The sequence below is a fragment of the Musca autumnalis genome, unplaced genomic scaffold (genome assembly GCF_047663935.1).
Source record: "Musca autumnalis isolate F117 unplaced genomic scaffold, ASM4766393v1 scaffold_1, whole genome shotgun sequence".
Taxonomy (NCBI): domain Eukaryota; kingdom Metazoa; phylum Arthropoda; class Insecta; order Diptera; family Muscidae; genus Musca; species Musca autumnalis.
In genome coordinates, this window is record NW_027411644.1 from 55,993,485 (window position 1) to 56,008,831 (window position 15,347).

A 15,347-nucleotide genomic window follows, 5' to 3' on the forward strand; every position below is an offset into this window, starting at 1 on the left:
AAATCACTCTATAGACCACATTTATTATCCAATCGATCAAAAAAGTACCATGTATGTAAATTGTAAGCAATAAACAGCACTGAACAACTCATAGGGCCATTATTATAAGTTTTCTTTTACTATTGGATGTATTTGAAAACGCAAAATAAACGAATTTGAAGACATTAAAATTGTAATTTTCACATTTTAATATTATTTTAACCGAAACGCTAAAAAATCTGATCGAAAAATCCAAACTATAACCAAAGAAAGCTTATTTATAATAATTGGGGTTAGTGAGTTTGCTGGGTTAACATTAATTATGCTATGCTATGTAGAAATGTTTACGGCACAGCAGAGCACAGCAATCGTTTTTCGATTTCATGGCTATGCTATGTGCTATGCTACTTTTATGTTCGTAGCATAGCACAGCAACAGTTTTCGTTTTTGTTTTTGAAAACAGCACAGCATAGCAATAGCATTCGTTTTTGATTTTGATGACTATGCTATGTGCTGTGAAGATTTCAGAAGCGCAGCATAGACCATGTGCTATGCTTCTTTTATGTTCGCAGCACAGCATAGCAACAGCATTCGTTTTTGATTTTGATGACTATGCTATGCTATGTGCTGTGAAGATTTCAGAAGCACAGCATAGACCTTGTGCTATGCTACGTTTATGTTCGCAGCATAGCACAGCAACAGTTTTCGATTTTGTTTTTGAAAACAGCACAGCATAGCAATAGCACTCGTTTTTATTTTTGATGCTGTGACTATGTGCTATGCTGCGTCACTTTCACAGCGCCAGCATAGACCTTGTGCTGTGCTGTGAAAAACTAGCAGCAAATTCAAACACTGCGCGTTATACATATGTAATGTAATATGTCTGTCGGCTAGGGACTTAAGGACCTTGTCCCACATCTCAGCAGATAGCTGTGGTAGGCGCGGACGATATAAACATACTGTCGACTGTGACCTCGAGAATTTTAGAGTAATTTGTTTTTGGATTTATGCTATCATCGACCATGACATTCAACTCTGTTCTCACCTCTGCCGACCATGTGGTGAACAGGTGGTTGTAAGATCAGTTAAATAGGAGCCAACCTTTCAGAAACGACATCAGACAAGGTCCTAAAATTATCCGCATACGTTACGATCTCAATGTCATCTGGAGGGGCGGAATACAGGAGAGATATAGGTTAAACATTTCCGGAGATATCACATTACCTTGGTGAACTCCCTGTTTCACTATACGTGGCATGGACTTCTTGGTGCTGAATTTCACGTACGACTGGCGTCCACCCATATAATTGATTATCCAACGTTTCAAGCTTGACCGGAGGATTGTCTACTCAATGTTCTCAAACAGCGTGGAGTGCTTGACGGTATCAATGGCTTTTGATAACTCAAGCGCCATCATCACTGTTCTCTCACACGGCATAACTTGGTTGAGTCCTCGAATATATGTGGATATGGCGTGCAGCGCTGTTGTTGTGCTGTGCTGCTTACGGAATCCATGCTGATGATCGGCTACTGGATACCTATTTCTTGTCGCTGGGGAGGACTAAGGCCTGTACGATTCACTTTTGCTGACATCCTTGCCTGGCTTCTGTAGCGGGACCAACCTGCCCATTTTCCAGACTTCGGGAACAATGAGGGTGGCTAGCGACAGGTTGAGAACTTTAGTGAGATACTCCATTCTCGGCTCATCCATCTGTTTCAGCACTACAATGGAGATTCCATCAGGGCCAAACGCTTTGAATAATTCACCGTTCCTGATGGCATTCGCAATATCATCCATTGTAAACTGTGGCGGTTCATTCTCGGCTGGAAGAGATCTGATACGACAAACTATTCGGATCAGTAAGCGTATCGTCCCCAAACGTGATTGAGATCATATCTTCCTTCTTTCCAGGGTTCGAGAGTGACAATGTTGCAACTCCTCAGATGATTTGACCACTTATCTTTACCGATCAACCTATTAACATCCAGTGTCAGCTCCCAGACAGTAGGGTTGGCACGACGACCTCATTACATTCATTTGCTAATCTTGTCGCAGCTGCTTCTCGTATTCGACAAGCAAGTATACGGCGAGCGGCTGTAGCAATTATGATGTCTCCGAAAGTCCTTTCTGCTGCACAAACATCAAAAGGGTTGGGTAGATCTCTAAAGCAGTGCTTAGTGAATTCTGTGAAACTCGGACAATTAGTTTTCCCATGATTGATGAAAGTGCAGCGTTCAGAGTTGATGAAATCGGGCGGTCTCCTGAGAGAGACAATTATGGGGAGATGGTCTAATCCAATAGAAACGACGGGTTGCTAGGTGATGTCATTTATCAGAAGAGGTGACACGATGGTTATTTCTGGCGAACTTAGACACTCTTCGCTATTTCTGGTGGGGGCGTTCTCATTGACTGTGCACAACGTTGAACTATCAATTTGTTCAGCCAGCCCTACACCCCTATGGGCGTTTCCGAGGTCCGAACGCTACAACTCAAGACCAGATGGTTATGATATTCTAAAAGCGTGCTAATGTTGGATCTATAACCTGGAATGTAGCTATTTATCGGGGGGATGTATACGTTCATCAACTCTATCTCAGCAGTTCCACACCCGACTGCTACCCCCACACATATGAAGTACGGCATTGGTGTCAGGCTCAAGCGATGTAGGTCTGGTTGTGTGTGGATACAAAAAGGATCGCAACAGAAATGGAGGTGCTGTCATATACTAATGAATCGTACAGACAAAGAGATTGTAGTGTCCTTCTTTTTTGTAGGTATCGCCCTTACGGAAAGTGCTTAATCTTTTTACTCAATTGCACAATGTTTTGGGTAAATTGTAATGTTTTGTTGAATTTGTTTATATGAGGATGTAGATCTGGCCAAAGATTATCCACATGTTGTTTTTTTATCAGAATAAATAATTTAAAATCTATAGTAACTATGAATAAAACTACTAACACCATCTACCAATTTTCGAAAATTCGAAGAGAAATGCTGAGAGCAAATCTTTGTCTATACGATTCATTAGTCTATGGTGCTGTCACCTCATCATCATTGCTGCTGTTTCTTACATATACGTAGCTAAAAAATGTTCTATCCATATCTTGAGTACGCTTTGTGTATCTGTTGCCAAATTAAATTTTTCACTCACTTTGACTATTGTACCTTTGGATTTCTTCAAATTCACCGTTTTTATTTCTCTCTGATTGTGAAGCAGCCCTGCTCAGAACGGGGAAATTTTTCCCATCAAGTCTCTTTCGGATTTTGTTGAAACACAAATAAGTGAATATTTTTAATTCTTATTCTAATTTTTCTTAATTGTTTAATCTAGGGAATCTTTTTTGATGACAATAAAGTTCAAAAATGAATGAAACATCGAAAGAAACTTTCAAAAATCGTTTTTTTCCTAATTTCTCTTAAATTGTATCTTGAACTCTGTGAGTAGGTCTGTTGTAAAGTAGCTCTTTGTGCCGCATTATTTTCTTTAGTAGCAGCACGAAATTCTTCATCGTATCATCCCTGTAGGAAGTATGGGGTCATGTGTCGACATGTCACCACTTTGTCTATGTTGAAAATACTTGGTAATTAAACTGTATTTTTAAAGTCAAAATAATTTGTATTATAATAAGTAGGCTTTGACTTTATGTGTTCATTTTTTTCTGGAAATTGTTTTGTATAATTTTTTAAATATTTTTTCATTCGCTGTGTTTTGCCTTGTTCAATAAAGACGTGTTTGGTATTTTTCTTTTATTAAACTGCGTGTGTGTTCTTTCTCGGAAAATTCCCAACAAAGGTTATGGGCCCAGAGATCGAGGAATAAAAGAAAATAGTTGTGCCGCGAATAAACTGAATAATAAAATTGTGTGCCGTCGAATATAAAGAAGTTCAAAATGTCGTCAATATTTCAAATTGAAAAATTGGAGGAGACAAATTATGATGGCTGGAAGATTCACATGCGTTCCGTGTTAATTCATGCTGATTTGTGGGATTATGTGAGCGGAGCATTGCCGATGCCTTCCGATGATGCTGGTCGTGCAATTTGGGAAAATAAAGATCAAAAAGCTTTATCTTCAATACTTCTTAGTATGAAAAGATCACAGCTGAACATAATAAAACATTGTACTACATCCAAAAGTGCTTGGCTGACGCTGGAGAAGAAATTTCAACCGAAAGGTCCTGCTCGTAAAATATATTTGTTCCGTAAGTTATTGTCAACAAAGATGGCACAAAATCAATCAATGTCAGAACATCAGACCAATTTTAACGATGTCGTTGAGAAGCTTTCCGAAGTCGAGGTAAATATACCTGAAGAGCTGTTGGCCATTATATTGTTGGATAGCTTATCTGAAGACTTCGAAAACTTTGTCATCGCAATGGAATCCAGAGACGCTTTACCAACATTGGAAGTCCTGAAAAATAAGCTTATGGAAGAATATGAAAGACGAGCGAGCAAGTCATCGGTGGAAGAGCATCAACATCAAGCCTTCATGTCAAAATCAAAAGATAAAAAATCCTGTAAGAAGAAGACCGATATCAAGTGCTATAAATGTGGTAAGAAGGGGCACATGGCACGAGAATGTAAGTCTGGAAGATCTGTAGCAAATGCAATGTTAAACGGAATCACTAGTAGCGGTTTTGGGAGAAACGCATGGGTCTTCGACAGCGGATCAACGAGTCACATGTGTTGTGACAAGAACATGTTTCACCAATTTCGGAAACACAAAGAGAAAATTGAACTGGCAGCAGATTTTACCATATTTTCCGAAGGAATTGGGCAAGTATATCTGAAATATAACAATAAAAATGTACGATTGTGTGATGTACTATACGTGCCGAAACTAAAGTATAACTTTATTTCCATATCAAAACTGGCTGACGAAAATTTGTCCGTGATTTTTGAAAACGAAAATGTCTATGTCCGAAATGGGGACGAGGAGATTTTGGATGGAAAAAAGCGTTCGCAGCTATATTTTTACAAACCCAATGAACAACTACATCAACTGAACGCAGCGAAATCGAATGACGAAATTATGCTTTGGCATAATCGACTTGGTCACCTGAATGTACAAGCTATGGGAGAAATGGCAAAACAAAACATGGTTCGTGGTTTGAATATCAAAACCACTCCACCAAAATTAGACTGTGAAGTTTGCTACAAGGCAAAAATCCATGCTGAACCATTTCCAAAGAAAGCTACTCAGTGTACCAAAGAGGTCTTAGAATTGGTACATACTGATATATGTGGGCCAATGCGCGTAGATTCATGTGGCGGATCACGATATTTCGCTCTGTTCATTGATGACTACTCAAGGATGATTTTTGTGTATTTCTTGAAGAACAAAGGGGAGATATATAATGCGTTTGTAAAATTTATCGCGATGGCTGAACGGCAAACTGGCAAAAAGTTGAAAGTCCTGCGAAGTGACAATGGCCGAGAATATTTAAGCACAAAATATTCTATATGTCTGGAAAAACTTGGAATCCAGAGGCAGCTAACAGTGGAGTATACGCCGCAGCAAAATGGAGTGGCTGAAAGAGCCAATAGGACCATTGTCGAAATGGCACGTAGCATGTTGATCGGATCTGGTTTGCACGAGTCATTATGGGGTGAAGCCATAGGTACTGCAGTATACTTGAGAAATCGTTGCCCAACTGCAGCAGTAGAAGCTGTGACACCGATAGAACTTTGGAGTGGAAGAAAGCCGACTGTTGCTCACTTGAAGACGTTTGGGTGCAAAGCAATAAAGTTAGACAAACGTCCCGGTAAGTCAAAGTTCCAGGCGCGGGGAATAGAATGTGTCCTAACAGGTTATTGTACCGAATCAAAGGCTTATCGATTATATGACACAAAAAGGAGGGTTTTATACAAAAGCCGAGATGTAAAGTTTATAGAAACGTCATCAAACAATACTATAAGCAAATATGATATATTTGGCGAACGAAACTATCAAAAGGAAGAAATTCAAAATATGGAAGAATTCGATGCAACCTTGCTTGTAGATGGTACAATAAATGTTTCTTCGGAGGAAACAACTGGTGTGTCACATGAACATATGAGGGAACCAAGTCAATTAGTTGAAGAAACTGTAACGCCGATCGGAGAGTCCCCGAGGGAACCACATCAATTAGTTGAAGAAACTGTAACCCAGTTCGAGGAATCGCCTCAATATGATGATTTGCATTTCAAGGTATTGCGATCTGGGAAGAGAATTATGAACAATCTCATAATAAACGATAACACGCAAGATCCAAAAACTGTGGAGGAGGCGTTATCAAGAAATGATCGGGATATGTGGATTTAATCGATGAAAGCCGAATATCAATCCTTGGTGGATAAAGGAACGTGGAAACTGGTGGATAAGCCAGATGGTGTGCCTGTTATAAAGAGTAAGTGGGTGTTCACAAAGAAACACGATAAAGAAGGCCAAGTAGAACGCTACAAATCAAGATTAGTCGCGAAAGGCTGTAGTCAAAAGTACGGCGTGAACTACACCGAAACATTTTCACCAGTTACCAGATATTCTACCGTACGCACGATATTAGCGTTGGCCGCAGAATTAAAATTATACGTACATCAAATAGACGTTACTACCGCGTATCTGAATGGAGAAATTGATGCAGAAATTTATATGGCCCAACCACAGATGTTTGAGAATACCGAAAAACCAGATAAAGTATGTAAGCTACAAAAAGCAATTTATGGTCTCAAACAGTCCGGTAGAAAGTGGAATGAAAAACTGGACGAAATCTTGAAGAAAATTGGATTTAAACAATGTGTGATTGATCCATGTGTGTACACTATGAACACGGGAAAGGATATCATTATTCTCGTTGTGTACGTAGATGATATTCTATTAGTTAGTTCCAATGAAGATTATTTAAAACAGATCAAGTATAAAATTGGATCGTACTTAGAAATTCACGATAAAGGACCCGTGGACTATTTTCTGGGGATGGAGATTAAGAGAAATACGTCAACGGGACCTATACAGCTTTCACAAAAGAATATGATTTTGGAATTATTAACGGAAAATGGAATGGAGAATACAAGAAAAGTTGCAACTCCATTAGATCCTGGTCAAACATTTAAGAAATGTACGGATGGTTGTGTAGATTGTAAAAAAGTGGATATAAAAAGGTATCAATCTTTAATTGGTTCTTTAATGTACATTGGATTATGTACAAGACCGGATATCCTACATGCCGTTACAAAATTAGCTCAATTTAACAACGACCCGCATATTGAACACATGAATGCAGCTCATCATATCCTCAGATATCTAAATTCAAGCATTAACCAAAGTCTGGAATACAAATGTACTGGAAAACAGTTGTATGGATTCGCAGATGCCGACTGGGCGAGTGGCTCAGACGATAGGAAATCTTTCACAGGATTTGTATTTATATTGGCTGGAGCTGCAATAATGTACGAATCTAAAAAACAACCAACGGTGGCGTTGAGTAGCACCGAAGCCGAATATATGGCGTTATCTGCAGCGACGAAAGAGATAATTTATATTCGAAATTTGCTAACTGAAATTGGTTTTGGAAGACTTGTGAGAAACGCTACTACATTGTATGGCGACAATCTTGGATCCCAACAGCTTGTAAAAAACCCAGTATATCACTCTAGGAGCAAGCATATCGACATTCGAGTGCATCATGTAAGGAATGTCTACAAGGAAGGAAAGCTAGATTTGAAGTATGTACCTTCGAACGAGAATCCTGCTGATATTTTGACAAAGTCCTTAGCGAAGATCAAAAACAAGCAGTTGTCTGAGAAAATGGGTTTAAAATAAAATACGTTTTCATTAAGGGGTGGTGTTGAAAATACTTGGTAATTAAACTGTATTTTTAAAGTCAAAATAATTTGTATTATAATAAGTAGGCTTTGACTTTATGTGTTCATTTTTTTCTGGAAATTGTTTTGTATAATTTTTTAAATATTTTTTCATTCGCTGTGTTTTGCCTTGTTCAATAAAGACGTGTTTGGTATTTTTCTTTTATTAAACTGCGTGTGTGTTCTTTCTCGGAAAATTCCCAACAGTCTACTATTATGCTGACAAAGTCAACACTTTGTCAACATGTTGTCAAAAATTGATACGTTTACCTTAATAAGAAGAAGCATTGTTTCTATTGACTGCCCAACGAAGCATCTCCTTGTTTTCTTAATTGTTTGGTGCAAAATAATTTTGGAGATTCGTAAAAATCAATAAAATATCGAGAATTTAACGATTGATTAAACTTAAGGTATATAATTTTAAAAAACAACAAATATGAGCAAAAGAAATTATAAGAGACAAGTGAAAAAATAGACAATTCTATATCAAAATGAAATTCTGCGTCGGCTGGCAACATTTGTGGTGAAACTTCGACAATTGGACATTTTTGGGGAACCTTTAGAGGAGATTGTGGAGCCTGACGAATATATTGTACCGTCTCGTTGGAAATGCTGAAAACAACTTACATCTGATATTTGGACACCACATAATAACATGTTACATATAATGTTGAAGGATTATTTGCCAAAAATCGATTGCGAGATTATTCCAATGTTTTTACGTCAGTAATAGGCAATGTGGAATCATGGGCTTAGCACTTTTGTACTTTTTTAGAATTTTTAATATTATATGTTTTTTTTTTCTTGAATAAAATATTCTATTTTAACAAATGTGTAAGTTCGTCGTCTTATTAAACGAACTATATAGATTTTAATCTATAAAAAGTTGCAAATAGGCAAAAAATTAGTAATGAAAATCTCGTACCAATGTCTCCATATGATCTTTATGAACTATTGCCTCACTACCTCCAATGTCTCTATTAACTCACTACTTCCAATGTCTCTAGTGACTCACTATCTCCAATGTCAATACGTGGTCCCTCAGCAACTACTGACTTACTACTGGCATACTAGTCCCAATGTCACTACTGACTTTCGAATGACACGTTCATACAAAATGTCTATAGGAAAATACATGAGTTGTCTACAGTTTGTCAGTAGTACTGTTGACAATGTCAGTAGTAAGTCAGTATCGATTCACTATTGACATTTCCTACATGGCAGCTTAATCACAAATTTGTTGTTTTCAAGAAGAAGAAGTTACTATTTTTTACTACGATAACATTTTTTCCTTTATGTTATTGGAAAAAATAGTAAAAATTATTAGATTCTTGCAGTTCTGGAACAGACCAAATTTTTAAAAACAACAAGTTTTTAAAGATTTCTTTTCTTCAGGCAATTGAACAAAATTCGGACAGAATTAAGTCAGATCGAGAAAGGAGATTCTATTGAAATAAGTAAAAAATATCAATCGGCTTTACCGACAAAGTTATACCCTCAGCCTCTGTGAATTGAACCCCTTTTTTCCCTAAAAATTATCAATTTAGGGGATTTGCAAAATTTTGGACTATGAATATGCCAAATAAATATGGATTTGGATGAAAGCTTTGGGAGTTATTCAGTTGGTCATTTCTGCTGGTCAACGTATAATTTACAGCTTTTGTACCAATATATGAGGAAGCATAAACTTGTCTAGAAAAAAATAATATCGTTGTAAACAGGACTCTATAGGAAATTACATAAGTTGTCTACAGTTTGTCAGTAGTACTGTTAACAATGTCAGTAGTATGTCAGTATAGATTCACAATTGCCATTTCCTACAGGGATGTGTTCTTTGGTGGAAGTTTTTCGCACTCTTCTTACGGCTAAGTAATCTTAGTTCCTAGTCTGTCAAATTCCGTGATTACCCCGTTTACTACCACAAGCCACAACGAAGCTGAAAACCCCCTCACTGTGGGGTGCCTCTGGTGACTAACTTCCTTACAAAACACTCCCCATGGATGGATTCTAGTTGGATGGATTCGAATTTCTCATTGTTGAATAAATTGCACAAGCTGTGTGCAAAGTTATGTTTGATATAAGGTTAGATTTGTTCCAGAACTAAAAAGTTTTTACAATTTATACAATTTTTACACATTTTACCACAAAAACCGTTCCCTTGCACAAACAAGTTGTAAAATGTTCACTTCTCTTTAAAGAAAAATGGAGCTGCGTGACGCTCTCTTTTAAAACTAGGTTTGTCTGCCCAGCAATATTTGAAAGAAGGGGTTCCATGCGATGACGTGATTTCATGGCATCTTTTGCATTGGTTCAAACGAAGTCGTGAAAGATCCGATCTTTTCATTAGCATTTGAACCCATTCCATCGATCCAATAGAGATGAATTTTGTGTTTTTATTTATACAATTTTTTCTAAATATATAAGATTAATTATTTACAATAGGCTTGATGTTGTCAGAGGCTCGATATCACAACCAACGTTGTCAAAACTCTTGTCATAATGATAATGTCATTGCAAAGGGTTGGTGAAAATGACATGCCAAAGCATTGGTGGAAATGACATGCCAAAGCAATGGTGAAAATGACATGTCAAAGCATTGGTTTAAATGACATGCTTTGGATCCAAAAATGAATAGCATCTTTTGGGGTCCAAGCTCATATAAAATTCATCGATGAAGATGCTAAAAAGATGACATGCCAGCTCACTTGCACCCATGATTGAATGGCATTTTTGGCATCGAACATTTTGCTGGGTGGTTACCCTAAAATTTGTACGAATTGTTGCTGGAAGTCGTATGTTAACACAAAAGTCCAGCAAAAGAGAACTATTCGAGAGAGACATTTTGACAGTTCTTTTACAGAGAGTTTGCAAATTCTTGCTGGACAAATTTCTTCTAGCAAGCACTTGCAATTCTTCTTCTTCCAATAAATCAGCTGTTTTTAAATATTCGGCGATTTATGTTTGTGCAAATTGAAAACAATTTTATTGCAGAAATATCAAGCCTAATTGTTTTGCCTTTTGGAGAACAAAGTTGCAAAATTCGTTTTTTTTTTTGGTTCATTTTCTTTTTCTTATTTTTAATAAAATAGAACATTTTTGCTTGCTTTGTTTCTTTTATTGACCATAAATTGCTGTGTTTTGGTAAATCAGCTGATTGCTTGCAAGTTTTTGCATTTTTCTAGGAAAAGAGAATAAAAACTTCTTACCCTCCGAGAAAGTTCTTTTTGGACAATTCTTAATGAGAAAGTAAGCGGACAGACCTACATTTACACGACAAATCTGAGCGTGTAAAATATAGTAACATGGTTGCCGGCTTCTAATTGGCTGGTATGCCGACGTTGACATACATATGTATGTTCCAGTTTTTTACGTTTTTTACAAGGCATATCGACCAGATAGTGGCATCGACATATTTGTAATATGTTATTTCAAAATTTTATTTATGTTGTTGGAGAAATTACAACAAAAATAATTTTTTTTATAAAGGGATTTGACATTTCATATTCGAACAGCTGGTGTGATACCACTACCTTGGTTATTGTGCCATGGTTTTTTACATTTTACATACATATTTACAGTTCATTTGTAAGTTCATTTCATGTTATCGCCGCCTACTTTAAAATATCAAATTCACCTGTCATATTTTAAGGGTAATATAATCCTCCCCCAAAAAATCGCAATATTTGTAATTCAATCTTTTGTGCCTTAATATTGTGTTTTTAAGCTATCACAATTAACTGCAAATTAATTCCAAATTTCCGAATTTATATTAATTCGGTTTATATTGTTTTATTTATTTATTTTCTTTTAGGTTATTGCATTGATTTAGTTTTTTTGTCATAATCGCTGTTTTTACTGCATTTTAAACATGTGAATGTAGTATGTGATTGTAAATTTCAAAAACAACATTTAACAATTTCACTTTTAACTAATTCATAATGTGTAGATGCTATTGCTACGAGTATTGTAGTTTTTGTCTTCTCTTGAAAGAAAAGAAAAAAACATTTGACATTTTGGCCTTGGCATATTGTCGTCATGTTGGTAGGTCGCCGTCATCGTAATCGTCGTTTTGGTCATTCAGAGTCAACATATTTTCCTTTCCAAATAGCCTGAGGCTTACAAGAATTCGTTGGCCATTTATGAGACTATTTGTACAGAGCTACAGAGGGGTTGGAGGTTTAAAATTATACTTCTTTGTTATTATATAAAAAAATATTGTAAACTCGTAGTATCAGATGGGGGATTTTCTGTATGAAAGAAATCTGGGAGTGCTCTTAAAAAATACACCAGATGTAGTTAATAAAATAATTCATTGAGATAATATATTTAAAACATACATACATGGATTTCCTAGTTTAATTTCATGGCATGCGTAAAGCAGCGATGATATGCTTCCTCATCTTTTTCTTACGTAGTCTTCGGCTTGACTTAGTACGAATAATTATTTTACCAATCGGGCACGAATTTTACGAAAATATATTTTTGAAGTATTCACCTAAATGTAGGCAAAGCTTTTTTAGCCTAAAAATAGACATCTGTTCTAAAGTATGTTTCTTCCTTCTTTGAAGTTCTTTAAAATAGTCTACCTATCTTCCATAGGTATCGGCATGACTTTTATACGTATAATGGTTATATTTCTATTAAGCTGACACGGATCTTGCTACAAGATTTTCCAACTATTCACCTTAAACATACGCAACGATTTTAATGTATTTCTTTTTCACATACTTTCCCTAAAAATAGACACCATTTTTATGGGTTTCTTCTTTGATACCCTCTAAGGGAATTATTTAAAATACTACTACACTATATTTAGTTTTAATCCTTGTTTTAAAACAATAAAAAGGACTAACCTTTGTTCCGCGCCATTCATTCAAATATGGAGTGTGTGTTAGTAAATTTAAGAAACATTAAAAAACGGTTGCATACTTTTAGGTACATTCTACATATGCTAAAAATATCCGCAACAAACTTTTTGTTGTTGTTCTCGTTGCGGGTTATAAAGAAACAATATCACGTAGAAAACCTCGAATGTGTCACTGCAACAATAAAGGCTTAATCATTTGTAATTGGTTGGCTTAATGAAGACCTACAAGAAGAAGTGCAAATGAAAAAAATAGGTGGAGAAAAACACACGAATAGCTAACACCTGAGGATGTGTTAATTAAATGAAAATGGGATAACTGGGAGATTTTTGTTTGAAGATATTCACTATTTTGGGCTTGCATTGAAAAGTTTTTTTTTCATAGAATAAGGATAATTTAAGGAAGTGGTTCTAAGGAAGAACAATGTATGGGGTTTTGTACGAATACATTTGTATTTAATTTAGGAAGAAGTTCAGGCGTTTCAAATATTTTCTACAAAGAGATTATGATGTCCTCATTAGGAAGTCAATATCACATGAATGTGGTGACAGAGCATTTTACCAATGGGACTATAGCTATAGTCCCTCATGAAGGTCAGGCCTAAACGAATTCCAGAAATTTACCCTTTCACGGCAACCGTAGATTTTAGTCGAAACCGACCTATGGTGGATGAGTCGGTGACAAACGGAGCAGAACCACTGTCCGGGGTTACTCTCTCTCCAGGAACGGATCAGAATAATCTGGAGCTGAGACGATGTTTTCTCGTGCCAATCCTGTACATATCGGACGTCGCGGAATTCAATCGTATTATTTCTCTCAAACTCAAATCAATGTTGAAGATGTACTATATCAGACAACATCTTCGGATACCTGCCTCACAAAAGTTCAATACTTTTGCTGTTCAAGGATCGTTTTGAAATTTTTACCGAATGTGCTCTTTGTGGTCCTGTTTAAAGCAAGAAAATAACTTTAAAAGGTCTTATGTTGTCTACAAAAGACCACCAAGGGTCTTCCTGCAGTGCGATCCTCTAACTAATTTTTTTAAGTTACCGACAAAAATCGGTAAAATTGAAATGCTTCTAAATTCGCTAATATTTGGGTAAGTTACCGACGAAAAAAAGTAGTCATAAAGTTCTGCGATAGTAACAGTGTTGTCAACTTTTATTTAAACTTTTCATTCATAATTTTGCGTTTTAATGTTAGCGATGTTTGTCGGTAACTCAAAAAATAACTTAGAGAATCGCACTACTGTAGTCAAGAGAACACATTAAGTGGTTTTCTAATGACCTCAGAAGACCTCCACATGTATTTTCATGTCCATGGAAGACCTTAAGAGGTTTTCTGAAGATTTCAGAAAAAGACCCTAAGAGTCTTTTGGTGATTTAAGAAGACCTCAAAAGGTCTTCTGCTGTCCAAAGAAACCCTCAAAAAGGCGCTCTCTTGGCTGTAGAGGAGCTCAAAAGGTCTTCTTCTGTCCATAGAAGACCTCAAAAGGTTGTTGCCATAGAAAGAGGTCTTTTGCTGTCCATTAAATACCTCAAAAAGTCTTCTGTTGGGTGTAGAAGACCTCAAAAAGTCTTCCGTTATCCATTAAAGACTTTAAGAGGAATTCTCATGACATCATGCTGTCTATAAAATACCACAAAAGTCTTCTGCTGTCCATGGAAGAACTTACGGGGTTTTCTGATGATCTCAGAAGACCACAAGAGGTCTTCTGCTGTATTTGGAAGACCTCAAAAGGTCTTTTGCTGTCTATAGAAGACCTCAAAAGGTCTTCTGCAGCTCAAAAGGTCTTCTGTTGGAAGAACTGACCTCAGAAGACCTCGTCTACAGTTCAGACCTTAAAAGGTCTTCTGTTGTTCATAATTAATCCCAAGAGGTCTTCTGTTGTCCATAGAAGACCTCAAAAGGTCTTCTGTTGTTCATGTAAGACCCTCAAATGCCCTTCTGCCGTCTACAGAACACCTCAAAAAGTTTTTTTCTTTTTCTTAGACTGTCCATGGCCTTATTTGGCTACAAAATACCACCAAGAGGTCTTCTGTTGACCTTAAAAGACACATCAAGAAGTAGTCTGTTGTCCATAGTAGGTCTTTTGGTCGAAGGTTCTTCTGTTGACTGTTATCCATAGAAATCCTCAAGCTATTTTTGTCCATGGAAGTCATTAACAGGTCTTCTGATAACCCAAGAAGACCCCCAAGAGGACTTCTGCTGCCTACAGAAGACCTTAAAAGGTCTTCTCTTGTCCATAGAAGACCTTGAGAGGTCTTCATTGGTCCATGGAAGACCTTAAGAGGTCTTCTGATGACCTGAGAAGACTCCAAGAGGCCTTCTCTTGTCTATAGAAGACCTCAAAAGGTCTTCTCTTGTCCATAGAAGACTTTAAGAGGTATTCTGGTGACCTCAGAAGACCTCCAAGAAGTCGTCTGTTACCCATAGAAAACCCAAGAGGGCTTTTGGTGATCGCAAAAGACCCCCAAAGGTCTTCTGCTGTCCATAAAAAAAACCTTAAAAGAGTTCCACATGTCTTTTGCTGTCTATAGAAGACACCAAAATGTTTCTTTTGTTCATGGAAGACCTTAAGATGTCTTCTGATGACCTCAGAAGACCCCAATGTGCCATCTGCTGTCTATAGAAGCCGTCAAAAGGTCTTCTCTTTTTCTGG

At 36.9% G+C, this 15,347-nt stretch overlaps 1 protein-coding gene across 9 annotated transcripts in view; it reads left to right on the plus strand.

Annotated features, from left to right (window-relative positions):
• Tk (Tachykinin) overlaps positions 1-15,347 on the plus strand; it is a 118,221-nt gene that overhangs the window by 23,271 nt on the left and 79,603 nt on the right. The window lies entirely within an intron of this gene.